At 37.2% G+C, this 13175-nt stretch overlaps 1 protein-coding gene across 1 annotated transcript in view; it reads right to left on the bottom strand.

Moving 5' to 3' along the window:
* Positions 1 to 13175, bottom strand: part of LOC145998589 (beta-alanine transporter-like) — a 200077-nt gene that overhangs the window by 64073 nt on the left and 122829 nt on the right. The window lies entirely within an intron of this gene.

The raw sequence follows: 13175 nt of genomic DNA, 5'->3' as shown, positions 1-13175 counted from the left end.
CACTAGTGGATTCGAGCTGGCATCCAACGCCCAGTGTAGTTCTCCTGCGGTGCACTCTTGCCGAATTTGGTCTGAAAGTGCCACTCTGCTACCCAGTTCGAATTCCATTATACAGGATGTCTTCTCCAGTTTTTACGCACATGGGACCACCAACATCACTAACGGGGGGGTTATCTACTCATACATTCAGAAAAAGAGACAAAAGTTGAGTCCTTTCTTCATATCCTTCCATGAACGGCCAGTTACCGTCTTGTCCAATCTCACTTCAGACCTTTCTTTCTGGACAATCCTGTTTTAGAAACCCTGGACATTCATGTTTGTTTGAGAGTTTGTGTGCAATCCGAATACGATTCGCGGAGATTCCATATTTCTATGATTCAGGTCCAATTCGTTGTAAGCCTCTTGGCAATCGTTATATTTTAGGTGCGACAGTACATTCATGGTTATACTATCGCATCCAAATATGTTTATCCTCCTTTGTACTGCAACCACCCAAAGTTGACTTAATTGTGCTCTGTAAGAATATTAGAGATAATTTGTGAAGGGGAGAATCAGCCACTTCTATTCTGATCTGATTCGTTTTATTTTTCTTCCGTTTCTCTGCCCCCTTTGGCTAATCGCGAAGATGTGGATGGCAAGTAATAAGATATAATTGATGAAAGGACAATCACAAACACACATGAACAGGACACGACACGAGCCCAGGGTTGCGAAATCATTGAAGACTGGTGTGGGGAAGAAGATCTTAATCTACACCCCATATATATATATATATATATATATATATATATATATATATATATATATATATATATATATACATACACACATACATACATACATACATACATACATCATAAATTATTATGATATGGATATTTATAATATTATTAAATATAAAAGTCAATTAATTACTAAATGTTTTTAAAAAACAATATTATTAAATACACATAAAGTAATTAATTAGTTACTTTTACATATATCAGATATACGTAAAGTAGCAAATTAATTCCTTTACTAACTGGTTAAAGATGTCAATAAATTACGAAATAGTTTTGTTATGTGCAAGCTTTTGTTTAGATTTTGTATTAATACAAAACTATTATAATTTATAATTATGTTTGACTTGCATTCTTCTTTTATTGCACGCATATTGTTATCGGTGTAGACAGAGTAATAATCTCTCGAAAAAGAGAGAGAGCATTCTGTACTCACTATTTTCTGTGTTCTCGATATTATCTTTAGTAAAGTACATAAGAAGTAAATACTAATTGCTTATATTTTGTTGTTACAAGAAAACTCTCCCCCCGGGAAAATTTTGGTGGGGGATTTTTAAGGTCCCCCCCCCCAGGATTTCGCACCCTGCAGGAGCACCCAGAGGATTTTACGAGCTGCGAGTCCAGACATCAGAGCCTTGTTAATCTTTAAAATGCAGTTCAGGGTATACTACGTGGAAGAGAATTTGGCATTTGTGTGTCTTCAGAAAGAGTCAGCCCTGTCTCCTTTATTATAAGTCTTTATATTCTCTTGGTTACAACTCACTTTGTCAAATCAAAGTCCCTGACTTTTTTCACATACTTTTAAATAATCTTTCGGAAAACTCCACAATGATGTAACATGTTAATAAACTTGTGTTACGTCTGCAACTTTGCATGTTATCAAACAAATCAAGATTTGTTTCATTTGTTTTATTCATTGAAATTTCCAGTACAGCAGAAGCCATATTAAAGAAACAACAGTAAAACAATAGACTAAGATTAAAAACGCAAAAGAAAGGATAACATAAAATAAAACAAGCCAAAAAAGTTCCAAGGTAAATAGATCAGTTTCACAAAAGCATTACTTATGTACAATTTTTTTTATGTTGCTGATAAAAAAATAATATGAAGTGAATATATCTATTTGGTTTGAGATAATATTGGACTGATTCGGTAGACTATGAAATAGTGAACGTTGTATGAGTGAGAGCCTGGGAGTTCTAGTGTGGAAAGTTTCCTTGCTCCGTGTTTTATGTCTGGGCACTCTGAGGGAGAGTTCGTGGAGTGGGATGCTGCATCTTAAGTTTCCATTTATGATCTTGTATAGCAATTTCATATCTGCAATGTATCTACGAGTTTCTGGAGTATCAATATGCAGATTTACAAGCAGATCTCTCTTAGGCAGGTGTCTCAGGGCAGGCACTCTATATCGAACGATGGAGAGGAAAAAGCTGAGAACACTGTCGATTGGAGGTATGAGAATGGGCAGCCATGTTCCAGATTGGTGAACAATATTCTAGAATGGGGGACACAAATGTCTTGAAGTAAATGGAAAGTGCTTTCGGGTTATTGATTTCGGTGAATCTGTAAACAGGGGCGGCGCCAGAAATTTTCGACCGGGTGGGCAGAAGCTTTATATTGATAGATTAGGGTGGGCAGGTATAAATGTAAATATATATATATATGCATGTAAGACACATATATGTACTACGACATGCATGCATATGTATCCCCTTCTCTCTTACATTCCCGAGTTCCCTTCTGTTTTCCCTTTCCTTATCATCTTTTCTGTTTTACTCCCTAATGCCTTCTTATATCTTTCTTTCTCAGCTTGTTACTTCTTTCTCCCTTTCACTTTCTCTCGTTCCATTCTTCAAATGTTTCTCTTAACTGCCATGCACAACAGATCACATGTATGTGTGTGTGTGTTTGGTATCTTCCCTCTTCCTTTTCTAATCTATTCTCGCATCTTGTTCTACTTCTTTGTCTCCGATGGACACACTTACTTCAAGGAAGTGTTTGTGTGTGCGCAGCCATACATTCTAATGACATTTTGTCCTTCAAGTGCAAAAATACAAGGCTCATACCTACTCCACTTTATATATTAGGCGACACTGATAGAAATTGTGTTTAAATCCATGTTCCTGATCATATTATTTTCATCATATGAGATTTTGACTGAAACTTGGGGGTTAATGACCACTCTTCTTGGCTTACAAGGTTATTACAACTGACAAATGTATCTGAATGTTTGCAATACCGGCTATCGGGTGCCAAAACCTCTGGGCAAGGACAGTTTACTTCTTTGGTAGCATTAAGAGGCCATACTGCGGGTGCAACAAGTAGCAAAATGTGGCAAGGAACTTCCCCCTTGCTCCTCCTAATTGCCGCCATCGGATATTTGGATTAAAAGTTATGTCTTATTGGGAATGTAAACACACACACACACGGAAAAACCGATTCTTTTTTCATTCTGCATAAAGTATCCCCAGGCTTATGAAAGGCTATTTTGACAAAAGATCGCCCAAAAGTAATAGTCAAGTAACATTGAAAAATCTGTTAGCTAAGTAGTTATTCTGATTCTGAAGTAATCTTCGTTTAATCATGCGGGAGAAGTGATACACGTAGGGTTAGATGAACACATACACTGAGATAACAAATAGTTAACATTTTGTAGAATGTGATTTTGGACACAAGGAATTCATCGAAATTGGTCACTATACCGGTAACTTTTCGAAAGCGCTCAAATGACAACCTCTATCCTGAGCAGTATACCTGGAAACTTTAATCTTGCAGGCGAACGAGTCTCTGGGGCCTGGAACCACTGTCAAAATAATAATTTGTGGGGGGTTTTATTTTCAATGTCTGCGTGTATTTGTTTTCTCCCCTTCGTCACTTTCATCTAATCACCATTGAACCTCATTGTCGCCATTAGCCGAAATTAGCAGAAAAGTGACTTCACATAGAACAAAGCAGTCGAATCAGCAACAATGTACTCTTCCAAAAGTGGAGCTTCATTAGTTCATACCATTTCGAAAGTTGAGTTGGTAGTTTCAATTTCACAGTGTTTCATTGTTGGATCAAGGCAGCAAACTCCGTGAAAAATAACGTTGTTTTCCGAAAGTCTCAAATATTGTCTCTGGTAATACACCCTCTTAAATGAACACATCTTCTATTGTCATAATATAACACGTTCCCTGCGAATTCTTTCTGTATATATTTTTTTCTCCAATGGCATAACGTTGTCGCCTTATAATGAAGAGGCTCATCTACTGCCCCCTCTCCTGGTGGAAGCACAATGCACACTGGTTCAGACTTCACTTTAAACTGTACGTTTAGTCCCGATTAGCCTATCTGAGCATAAAAGGCGACTTAAAAAAAAATAGACAAAATTTTCTTATGGATACTTCGTGACATACCTTTTCTTCTTTACTTCATCTGCATCTAAAGATTCTGTTGATCTTTTCGACTAAACCTCTGATGCTTCTAAAGTTTAAACCATTCTCATCGTGACTGATTAGTTCTCTGACTCCCTCAAAACAAAGCTTTCCTTCTTCTCTTAATTCTACGTAAGTTAATCACAAGAAAAATCGCATGATTATGTAACTCATAGGCAAAATTTATGTGTGGAACTAGGATTTCTAAACAGAATTAGCCACCCATAATCAATTCAATAATTCTGTTGCTTTTTCCAAACCCATAACTGTTACATCAAAATTAATATACCTCGGTATTATAGCGGTTATTGTGATTGCTTCTTATTAGTAGAATGAATTTCAATGTAGACCTAAAAGTTCAAATCACCAACCCTGACACCTTCTGTAAACAAAACCACGTGCATGCAGAAAGCATTGCAAACTCATAGAAGTAAAATAATCCACACGAAAATCCAGCGTTGTTACAGGATTCATTACGTAAGGTAAAACAATGGCCAATTTGTAGCATGGGATACGCTGCCGCAAATGACGTCTCACTTTAAACCCAATGCTCTTTCTTTTTTTACTTTATGCTACACCTGTATGGTTAACTCTTTGCACCAGTAATCATTTCCCATAAATTTGGCTTCTTTCTTGCATGTGAATTGAATATATTTTACTTGCATTTTTTTAGACAAAATGATATAACATGGTAATGTATATTTCTAAGGATGATATAGATAGGAGTGTATTTGAAATTTGTTTGTAGATTTTATGTATATTGTATCTTATATAAATAAAATATATAATGGGCATAAACAGCCATACGCAATGCTGTAAGTCCAATAAATATATTGATGATGATGATCAAAACAAGACAAAGAAAGTTCGTAAATTTATTGCGGTTGGAAACTTTGACAAGCATCCTAATAACTGTTTTTGTTCCGCCAAATATAGTGCGCTTCGTAAAATAACTTGGTGACATGGCAAGGCAAGATAAGTGTGAACATTTTGTAGTAATATGCATTGTAACTTTCAATGAGCTTAGAGATTCGTGTACATAATGATATTTTATAACATTGGTTATTTTCTAAATATAATCATTAGAACAGCAAGGAAGTAGTGCAACTTAGTAATATTGCCTGACTTATCCTTAGAAAAATAACATGCCGACTTCTATGCGTGCGGGAAAGTCTCCGTGTTCTCCGAGCTTGTTTTCAAAACACCAGCAAGGACAGCCTTTGAAAAGGGGTGAGAAACAGATTCTACTCAATATTTATGTAACGTTCTGTCAGTGGTATCCTGAGAAACCAGTAAATGAAGTGGTTAAGTGCAGTGGTGTGTCAGTGTCTGCAGTTTTAAGGGTTATGAAAGAGAGAATGACCGGGAGAGTAACAATGTATGCGGCTGCATATTCGTCTGATGTTTTGAGAGCGGGTTCTCACATTCAGAGGCTCTTATATAAAATGAATAGGTGCGGCGAACTATGAGTGTAACAACAGATGATTGCGGTCATGAATCAGCTGACGCGTAGTGATACATCGAATCGGTGAGACCGTTTGTTTACAGAAGGTCTCAGGGTTGGTGATTTACACTTTAATTCAGAAGTCGAAATAATTTATTGTGTTGCTGGAGGAAGCAACGCTGAGGTTTTTGTTTGTTTATTTAGAGATTAATTTGATCATACGCAGGCCGGGATTTATATATGTGAAGACCCAGAGCTTAGAACACCAAGACCCCACCCGAATCCCCTCCACAGTTTCATATATATCATTTCGCCAAGCTACATGATGTGGTTAGTTATACGTTTATCTACATTTTTTCATCACATCCAGTGTACCTAATTTTTTCTATATGTGGTTGCCTACTTTTCAAAGCAGTTTTTCCCCCAGTGAAGACGGCGACAGGCGAGCTGCAGGCCTCAAGCTCACCCTAAATTCTGATCTCATTTTGACCATACCTTGCATAATCTTGCGCTTCCTAAGCCCACTAGCTGCTTCTAATCATAGAAGTATTCAAATGGTCCCAGTTTTCTTGTTTCAAGATCTCTAGTAATTCCTTATTGCTTTCTAATGGCAAAGTTAAATCAGTTTTTTATGGGATGATGATATGTGAACATTTCTAGTATAGATAATATTCGTTAGTAAAATATACATGTAATGAACACCAGAATACACTTATTTATTGCAACATTCACATATCTCTAAGTATGTGTACTGAGTGAATTTGATTGGGTGGGCAATCGGGTGGGCACAGGAATTTTTGCCACCCCTGTCGCCGTCCCTGTCTGTAAAGTAGGCCTAGCATACGCATTGCCTTTTTTGTGATGGTGGATATGTGATTATCGAAATTTAGTTTTGAATCTATGAGGATACCTAGATCTCCTTGTTGTGCTTGTTTTGCTAGAGGGAGGTCAGTGAGTGTATAATTACCATCAAGAATGTCTTGCTTCAATCAAATTGTTATGTAAGAGCATTTAGAAGGGTTTGTGGACAGTTTCCATCGCGTACACTATTCAGAGAATTTGTTAATGTCATTTTGGTGAATTTGCATGTCTGATGGCTGTTTTATTTCTCCCATAATCTTGCAATCATCGGCAAACATTAGAATTGTGCTTGAGATGGGGGAATTAAAGAGGTCTGTGATATCATCCAGATATAATACAAATAACAAGAGGGCCAAGAACGATTCCATTGTTAATAATAAATTGCGAAAAAGGACATTTTACATGAAAAATGGTAGGAACCAAAAAAAGCAGTCGAGAGGAAAGGGTGAAATGTGTTTTTCAGTTACCATCCCTGGAAGCAAAATAATTCCCCAGACTTTCTCGGGATTTTGCAGGTTAATGGAAAAGTTTCAGATATGTCTGGCAAAAATTTTTAATTAAAAAAACATTTCTTGTGTTTTGGAGGTTGGATTCCTTAGTGCTTGGTGGTGAGCGACCCATCCTCTCTGTCTGACGTCATAGCTGTTTCTCGTATAATCAATATTTCCTCGAAAAGTTAAAGATGTGAATGCTACAACGGGGGCCTCCAAAGCAGATCGATAATTATATCGCATCCTCATTAACTTTGGCATAATTGGAAACTTACAATTACAATAATCAACAACCTAATTGCAAATAGACATTTCGCGTTCTGACAAAATCTATCCAATCATGCGAATCACAGGAGCAAATGATTCGTGACAGTCAAAGGCAAACGGTACGTTACGCTAATTAATATCAGAAAAGCCCGACTAGTAACGTTACAATGACGTCACTAATTCAAACATTTTTGCAGTTACAATTTAAAAAAAGTTTCATTATTCGGTTGCCTTTGAAAATAAAATCTTGGTCTAAAGGTACTAGAAACTTATGGCGCTCTTTTACTAATTATGATTCATTGAATATATATTCACTGCGTGTACGAATTAAGGGGGGAAGGAGACGGACAATCCCTCCTCCTTGACGCTTTGACACTTCCTTTTCGAAAATCTAAAAAAATATATTGTGAATAATCTTATGCACCGTAAAAACAGTAACGTTGGTGTTCCAGAAAGCACACACATCATTTTGGCCAACGTTCGGATTCTGTGGTGTGAAAGTGGTATTCAGCACTACCGTTTATCTGTCATTTTAACACAACTGTCCCGCACCGTGGACATGCGGTCTGCGACATGCTTTGAGCTACGGCAAAGGGATGCGCGCAGATTCCAGTATCATGGGAGGAAGTATAACAACTTTTCTTCTGAGATTTCGGCCAGTGTATGAAACCGGTGGGCACTCACCATCGTGAGAGAATTGGGTCACAGAAACCTATAACAACGACAGGGGGTTCATCGTGCTGACCACACGGCACCCTGTAACTGGGTGGTTGATCTCCCACAGTCTGTAGGTAGGCCCTGGCCCTCACGGGCAGTTGCGCCATGGGTTGCTATTATTATTATTATTATTATTATTATTATTATTATTATTATTATTATTATATTTTAACACCACTGAAGCTAAAACGTTCACCAAAACTTAGTATGAAAAACCTGGGCCCACCGTCTCTATTGTTTTAACACTATTTTATTCAGTGCATGTAAAATATTTCTTATAATTTTTTTAATATTGCTACACATTCGGACAATTCTAAGGAATATATTGACTTTGTACAGTCAACGGCAAAGATAATAGTAGGCAAATTGTCCATCTCTACTTTCATTATTTTTATTCTGTATCCAGCGTCGTTTTAATTGATTGATTGATTGATTTAGTTTATTTTACATCGCGTTTTGTGCCTCTTGGCTAATTTGCGAAGATGGGGATGAGTGATGAAATTGATGAATGGACATTCACAAACAACCAAGCCCGACCAGGATTCGAACCCGGGACCCTTGGCGTCGCAGCGCGATGTGCTAACCACTCGGCCACAGGGTCGGGCAGCGTCGTTTTAAGAAACGATACGAAGCAGAATTATATTATTTGCTCATTGAGGATTGTATTTCAATACAAGAGCATCACATTGTGGAAAACAGACCGAATGAATGTGGTGATGGACAACTCACCTACTGCTACTTTTGCCGTTTGGTGTACAAATGTAAATATGTGCGTTCAGAAATGTATATAGCGTCAGGAGCGTATTTAGGCTTAGGAAGGCTAGGTAGCTCCGTAGGACGACAGATATGGGGGGGGGGGTTAGGTTAGTACGTTTCATTAATTGTTAAAAATCTCTTTCTTTAAGTAGGTGTTTAAGAGTAGAAGAAAGGTGAAATCATGTTGCAATGAAATATCTATCATCAAATCACATGCAATCTACACAAAACAGACTTCCTTTTCGCGTATATCGTTTGCTGTTGCAAACCACAACAAACAATATTGCAGGTTTGCCGTTTACATTACCTACATCAATTGTCTGGCAACAGTAGAACCTGATCTTCCTTACTTACGAAGACGATAAGTTTGAAGAGTGCAAGCAAGCAACAGCGCAATTTTTCGCGCCCGGTTGGACAACGGGGATTCTGTTTAATTTGTAATCAGGGATGGCGCTACAGCGAACTGGGGAAGGGGGTTAAAAGATCTCCAAAAAGGTCTCCGCTCCCCTGTAGCCTCTTACATTTTTATACTACGGTAGACTTATTTCGACTGAAAATAAGAAAAGAAGTATATGTTCCATAATAGAACTTCCATTGGGACAAGACCATTACAATGTTAAAATACATTTCCTACTTCAGCCAGATCGCAAGGTTACTACGATGTGTTCTTAGGAATCAAAGAGTACATCCATTTCTGATCAGCCTTTATGCATTACACATTTTGAAACAAAATTAAAATTCTGAGCAGTTATTTTCACTAATCAAAATGCACAGTGCAAGAGTTTCAACTATAGGTCATTGTTTTTATGTCAATGTATTTGTCTTCTAATGGAGATGAGTGTGTAGTGAAAATATGTTTGTTGCTTGAGAGTAGCACCTTCTAAGTGGGCGGTATTTCTCGCATCCCCCCAATTTCTGGCTCTAAGTTCTGAATTCCAGTCGTTGAAGAAGAAAACGAAAGATCTTGGCAGAGAAAATGGTATGATTAACACCCTTCCTATTCAACGGTAACATCCATTAGTTCATACCTCTTTTATTAAGTTAGTGCCGATTTTCTGAAGCACGAAAAACTGCAACCTCTCGCCGCTCACTATGTAATACGTTTGGACAGTTTACAGTCCGAGTTAAGCTGATACCAAAAGTTACGGCACGGTTCGAGGCAGAATGGAAAGAAGAGAAACTTAAATAAGGACCCTTCAGCAACCGCTTGCAATAGTTGACACATTCAACATTGCCTTTCATGAAATTTTTAAGCTTTGCGTTATTGAAATGTTCATACCGCCATGAACAGCTCCTTGCGACAAATCAAATGTTACTTTCGAACTCGTAACGAGTGGTTAAATTCTCTATCCATTCTGTCTTTTACAAAATCTTTGGGTTAAATCAAGTTTGTTGATAATTTTGCAGCTGCATATAGAAACGTATCTTATTGTAGTTTCTTGCTGTCGTTCTTTTTAGTAGTATTTCAGCAAAAAAGAATCCAAAGCGTTGATACTGGTCATATGAATTGTGATAATATTCCACTAAATAATGGCTTAGGAGAAAAAAAAAACAATACATTTATTGTATTTTATTTGACATAAGTGATTCGTGCCTAAAAGTACTTTTAATGGAAGAAAATGTAATATCTCAGTAATTTACCTCTGACTGTAAAATGTGTAATAAAGTATTATGTAAATACCTTTTAGCTGGTATTAGGTATCCCCCGAGAATTTTAAACAGAAATGTGTAGCTACCCCACACACTTCAGGCTGGCGAGCTGGTTGGTGTTCAGTTTTGTTCGTGGAAAATAAGTTACATTCGTACCGCAAACTGGCGAAAGACAACGCGTTTCAAAAATTAGTGTGAATAATAGGTCTAATCACTATCTGTTGTTCCCGATGACGTAAATGGGCTACTTGTACAGATTCCGAGGACCCGCAAGAAGATAATAACGAAGCTCTTCGTGATCATATCGCTAAACGAGGTTATGTTGCATACAATACGGGCAATTACTTGAAACATTCATTGGTGAGATCAATATGCATGTATTATTATTGTTATCATTATTAGTATTAATAATTAGTTAGTTAGTCGGTGGCACAACATATAAATCTGTTAGGCCATGTGTTCTTCTGCCTTTGTAAAGCATGAAATAAAAATATAGAGAAGAGTATAATTGTGAGAAGGGTATGAAAGGGTTAAATTTGCAATAAACCTTCGAATTTACGTCTCCTCTGACGTCTAAAAATAATCGACTTTAATACTAATAATAAAAATTGCAATGATCATATCATAAAAAGATTATCAGTTGCCTTCCTTTCCAGAGAGTGGTTAATCCTCTACTATTTTGCTGTGGGGCCATGATGAACATGTTGAAACTTTCGTAGGTAAAATCCATGAATTGTTTGATCTATTCGTCCTTTCAACTGTGTTTTCCAGCAGTTCTGCTTTACGAGTCCAAGTCTGGAAAAAAAAAAAAACCTGCTCGCTTTTGCGAGATGGTAACAGTGTGAAAGAAATAGAGCAGGAGAGGATCGGGGAGAAAAAAATCATTGCTGTCAGTCGCACACTTCCCAGACACTTCGTTCGGCACCCTTTGTGTGATGCAACAGTGTTGCTAACCTAATGTGGGGTGGGTCGGATTTGTAACTAGACATAAAACACGCAAATCGCAATTCCATTGTCTTTTTTTAAAAGAAAGGATATTATTTTTCTTTACTGGCAGTAATGGTTCACACCCATCTCAGTGAAACGTAAAGGGAGATGTAATAATATTGACCGCTTTGATCATGTGCCAACACCATACGAAGTATTTTGTTTTAACCATTTAAATTCAACCGATGTTGTTCGTAGTCTAAACTCTACATTTCTGTTATTCCCGCTCTAGTCACATTAATTTGGTGAAAATTGCTTTCAATTTCAGCATGTGTGTTTAGTTAGATGTTGAAATAGCGTAAATTAGTCTTTCAAATTACATATTTTCTGTTCGAGAATGAAGATTGTGTAATTTGATTAAGCAAGCGTAGAAGAGAGCTTCTTAAAGTACTAGCAAGAATATTATTATAAACTGGGTGCAGATCATTACAAGTAATTCTGCCGGCAGCCATGTTTGTTATTACAGTAAAACCTGTCTATCCCGGAACATGATGGTTCCGAGCAAAATTTTCCGTCTTAACAGTTTTCCTTCTTATACAGGGTTGACTATAAATACAGTATAGAGCGCTGCAGGAAATAATGGAAAGACAGATTTACATTTCGCATTACTTATAATGTAGAGTACTAATGCATGTACGCACATGAATAAAAATGCGATACATTCATCAATTTCATCATATCATCACTCATCCCCATCTTCGCAAATTAGCCAAAAGTGGTTCAAAAAAGCGCAGTAAAATGGACACTCACAAACATCCATGTCCATGCCATGATTCGAACCCGGGACCCCTAGCGTCTTAGCGCGATGTGCATAGAGGGAAAGAGAAAGATTGAAAGATGGAATAAGAGAGGTGAAGAAAGATTGAGATAAAAGTGAAGAAAAAAAGAAAAACAAAGAGAGAGATAACAGGGAAAATAGAAAGATGACGAAAGAACAGAGGAGAAATAGGCAAAGAAAGGTGGAGAAAGAGAGTAAGAGATGAAAGAAAAAAACTGAATCGTAACAGCTATGAGTATTGTAGCGCATTCTTTCATATTGACAATGTTACCGATAAGCGAGTGGCAACAGAGGCGTGTTCCACTTACAGTATTGCATTGTTTTCTTGCGAGCGAAAAAATAAAGGAAGAAATTTCCGTCTTACTGAGAATAAAAACATCTCGTTGATCTTTAAATGGTGTTCCGTTTCCGCGGTTTCCGCCTTAAGCATGTCATTTTCAAGTATAAAATCGGTCCGTTCTGGGGACTTTTTTTTCCCGTAATTACAGGTTTCCTTCTTATAGAGGTTCCGGGATATGCAGTTTTTACTGTATTAACCGTGAATAAAGATCGACATGAATTCTTCGATCTGCTTATTAAGAAACAAACAAAAACTATATTTGTTTTCAATAACGAAAATATAAATCAACAACATAAAATTATTTGAAACCAACATTATAGACTTGAAAATGGTGACTTCTAGTGAAATTTCCCGGAATAGGTTGGGAACACTGTAATGTCACAGAGAGGCGACATGTCCACATACGCAGACAAGTTGACATTTATCGTTTTCCGAAACCGTGAGGGTCGTTGTTAGCTAACCATCGTTCAAGAGTGTGCAAGAGATCGAACATTTCCTTTACAAAATTTGCATACTTTAAAACCTTCCCCATTGGTATGTAGATTTAAGGGTCAGTGAATTTCAATCAGAAAGTTTCTATCACGAAAGTTGAAACATGCGACGAAACTTTTCCGTTTTTGTTTCGGTACTCTTCTATATTTTTGTGCTATTTCACATTTCTTTCATTCCCTGTCAAGTTTATTGTATTC

Source organism: Lepisma saccharinum, chromosome 14, assembly GCF_977018435.1.
Source record: "Lepisma saccharinum chromosome 14, izLepSacc3.1, whole genome shotgun sequence".
NCBI classification, from domain to species: domain Eukaryota; kingdom Metazoa; phylum Arthropoda; class Insecta; order Zygentoma; family Lepismatidae; genus Lepisma; species Lepisma saccharinum.
Note: the sequence above shows the minus strand (reverse complement) of the source record. Positions and strands in the feature narration are given on the sequence as shown.